General features: G+C 40.3%; 1 non-coding gene across 1 annotated transcript; it reads right to left on the bottom strand.

Moving 5' to 3' along the window:
• Positions 1-335: 335 nt before the first annotated feature.
• TRNAY-GUA (transfer RNA tyrosine (anticodon GUA)) lies at positions 336-407 on the bottom strand. The gene has a single exon. It is a non-coding gene; the product is annotated as a tRNA-Tyr (tRNA).
• Positions 408-4,000: the final 3,593 nt, after the last annotated feature.

Raw genomic sequence — 4,000 nt, 5'->3', positions numbered from 1 at the left:
CTCTTTCCCTACACTGCCCATTTCAAGATGAGGCCGTAAAAATACAATCCCCATTGGCCTTCCACTGTAGAAGCAACTTCCAAAAGCAGAGCAACTTAATATTCCATCCTAACAAGCCACACCTGTGGTCGTACAAAGACAAAGGCTTTCCGCAAAAGAGCAAACAACAGGCAATGCAAGAAAAAATTTAAAAAATAAAAAGGTGAAAGTGAAGTCAGTCAGTCGTGTCTGACTCTTTGTGACCCCATGGTCTGTAGCCTACCAGGCTCCTCTGTCCATGGGATTTTCTAGGCAAGAATACTGGAGTGGGGTGCCATTTCCTTCTCCAGGAGATCTTCCCTACCCAGGGATTGAACCTAGGTCTCCTGCACTACAGGCAGACGCTTTACCATCTGAGCCACCAGGGAAGTCCTAGGGCATCTCTAAACGTCACGTAAAACATTGATCCTGTCTCTTCATCTGCTTGCTTATCAAAGTGAGTAAATTTGGCCTAGTATCCTGCTCCATCATACCAGATTGTAAGAGAAGTTATGTGTTGTTCAAGCTTAAGAGATTATTTCTATATTCTGTCCAGTTGTTTTCCAATTCCGGGAGCATAGATCTTACTAACAGATGTTCACCGTGCATGAACTGGTAGCATCTCACAGTCACATGATCACACAGTCAGAGCAGGCAGTAGACTGCTCTTGTTCACGTGTTTATAATTTGGAGCCCACGGATGTTCCTTTCATAGCTGAGAAGGTAAGGGGGGATAACCGCACTTATTGCTTTAGGCAGATTCTCGGCTGTTCATGAATCTTTACATCTTCTTATTCTTTAGGATCTTATTTCCTTTTCTCTTTCAGTTTTTACCACAAACTCATTTAGATCCCATTGCTACCCCATCCTTTCTTGTGTGTGTGTGTGTGACACGCAATATTGATTTTAATTTGCACAAAGCATTTCAGCTTTTCTAGACAGTGAAATAAACAAGCTGGCTTTCCCTCTGCACACAAACACTGGCCATTTACATGGCACGCTGGAACTGCTGGCCCTTTGTCCAGCGTGCATGCATGCTCAGTCATGTCCTACTCTTTGCAACCCTGTGGACTGTGTAGCCTGCCAGGCTCCTCTGTCCGTGGGATTTTTCAGGCACAAACACTGCAGTGGGTTATCATGTCCCTCTCCAGGGGATCCCAACCCAGGATCAAACCCACATCTCCTTTATCTCCCGCACTGGCACTGGGTTCTTTATTACTGAGCCACCCGGGAAGCTGGCCCTTCATTCTCCTGCAATTTGCCGAAGTCACTCTTCAAAAGCCAGCACCAGCTCAGCTTTCTTTCTGTCTTCTGTGTCAAGATCTCAAGGAGTCTCTCCTTTCCGACAGTCCTTCTTATAGCCTTGGCCCTGATCTTGGGCTGTGAGCACCTGGGACTTCTCCTCTGTGTCACTAATTGTTTGACTCTGAAACAATGAGAGGCCAATTCTAGAAAGAACCTCTTGTGGTTCTATTAAATTCTAGGAACTTACATGCAGACCCTAGCTCACCAAGTCCAAAAGACGTATTTTTCAGACAATCAAACTGGGGCTCAAAGGCCATAGGGATTTAATTGAGGTATTCTAGGTAGTGATTTTTCTTTCTTTTATCAGTTCCAAAAAAGAATATTCCCCCTCCCCCCAAAATTACTAGATTAGAGAATACAAACACTAAAATCTAAAATAACTCACACACAAGAAAAAGTTGAACAAGCTAGGATGTGGATAAACCTAAATAATCATAGATGGACTGAAAATGATAGTGGGGATGTGGAAGCCACTGTGAGACATCTAAAGGAACCTGAAACTGTCTTAGAGAGTGTAACACAGAAAATGAAGACGTGTAAAAGGAATTTCAAGCAGTTTAAGGTCTTTACACTCTTTAGGAGAAGGGAAGCAATGGCTATCACCTTCAGACTTGTTAAGTCAAATTCAGTTCAGTTCAGTTCAGTCGCTCAGTCATGTCCGACTCTTTGCGACCCCACGAACCGCAGCATGCCAAGCCTCCCTGTCCATCACCAACTCCTGGAGTTCACCCAAACCCATGTCCATTGAGTTGGTGATGCCATCCAACCATCTCATCCTCTGTCGTCCCCTTTTCCTCCTGCCTTCAATCTTTCCCAGCATCAGGGTCTTTTCAAATGAGTCAACTCTTCGCATCAGGTGGCCAAAGTATTGGAGTTTCAACTTCAGCATCAGTCCTTCCAATGAATATTCAGGACTGATTTCCTTTAGGATGGACTGGTTGGACCTCCTTGCAATCCAAGGGACTCTCAAGAGTCTTCTCCAACACCACTGTTCAAAAGCATCAATTCTTTGGTGCTCAGCTTTCTTTATAGTCCAACTCTCACATCCATACATGACCGCTGGAAAAACCACAGCCTTGGCTAGACAGACCTTTGTTGACAAAGTAATGTCTCTGCTTTTCAATATGCTGTCTAGGTTGGTCATAACTTTCCTTCCAAGGAGTAAGTGTCTTTTAATTTCATGGCTGCAGTCACCATCTGCAGTGATTTCGGAGCCCAGAAAAATAAAGTCTGACACTGTTTTCACTGTTTCCCCATCTATTTGCCATGAAATGATGGGACCGGATGCCATGATCTTAGTTTCTGAATGTTGAGCTTTAAGCCAACTTTTTCACTCTCCTCTTTTGCCTTCATCAAGAGGCTCTTTAGTTCTTCTTCACCTTGTGCCATAAGGGTGGTGTCAAATTACCATATTAAATAAGTCTTGGGGGTGTGATATACAGCATGATGACTACAACCAATAATATTTTAGAGCATATTTTAAAGTTCCCAAGAGAACAAGCTTTGGCCTCCAATACTTTGGCCACCTGATGCAAAGAACTGACTCATTTGAAAAGACCCTGATGCAAAAAAGATGGAAGGCAGGAGGAGAAGGGGATGACAGAGGATGAGATGGTTGGATGGCATCACCGACTCAGTGGACATGAACTTGAGCAAGCTCCAGGAGATGGTGAAGGACAGGGAGGCCTGGTGTGCTGCAGTCCATAGGGTTGCAAAGAGCTGGACACAACTGAGCAGCTGAACTGAACTGAAGAGAATAAACCCTAAAATTTAATTTTGTATGGTGATGAATAGTAACTAGACTTACTCTAGTAATTATTTCACAGTGTATAAAAATATCAAATCATTATGAGGTATGCCTAAAACCAATATAAAATTATCTATCAATCAAATCTTATTATTAAAAAAAAACACTATATTACCGTAGTAATTTAAAGGTAGAAAAGCATCTTTGAATATATAACTTCAAATAAGCAAACGAGGAAAAATAATTTTTAAAAATACTAAGCCTCTCATAGAAAACAGAAAGATATTTAAAACAAAGCATGATAAACAGATAAATAAAAATGTGGCAGAAATACATCTAAAGTTATTCACAATAAATATAAATGGGTTAAACTCTCCAGTTAAAAATCAACTTTTCAGATTGAATATTTTAATTTAGTTATATGCAAAAATGAATCTACCAGATTTACTTACAGAAGCATTAATAAATATCATAAATTCAATATTCAATGTAAAAAGCATATTGAGAAAACAGTAGAGCATCACCCAACTGTTTATAATTTTAAATATATTAAATAATTTGTTTATAGATGTATGGAGGGGAATTTGATGGTGAGGGTGGGGAGAGATGTGAATAACATCCACACCTGCAAAGTTCTCTTTCCTTTTTTAAAAGTTCTAGAGCAAGCATATAGCAAATGCTAAAATGAATTCAGTCTAAATAAGTGAGTTCATGGATATCTGCTATATTCTATATTGGGGTATGTTTAAAACATTTCTTGATAAAAAGAAATAACTTAATAAAACAAAGTCAGTTGGGGTTTTTTACAACTGGTATTTATGTAAAGGAAATATGAGGAGTTGAATGTTAGCTGAAACCATTGTGGTAATCACTTCACAGTATATGTAATTCAAATCTTCACGCTGTATTCCTTAAACTTATACAGCGGCG

This window comes from Capricornis sumatraensis, chromosome 19 (assembly GCF_032405125.1).
Source record: "Capricornis sumatraensis isolate serow.1 chromosome 19, serow.2, whole genome shotgun sequence".
In the NCBI taxonomy this organism is placed as follows: domain Eukaryota; kingdom Metazoa; phylum Chordata; class Mammalia; order Artiodactyla; family Bovidae; genus Capricornis; species Capricornis sumatraensis.
Note: the sequence above shows the minus strand (reverse complement) of the source record. Positions and strands in the feature narration are given on the sequence as shown.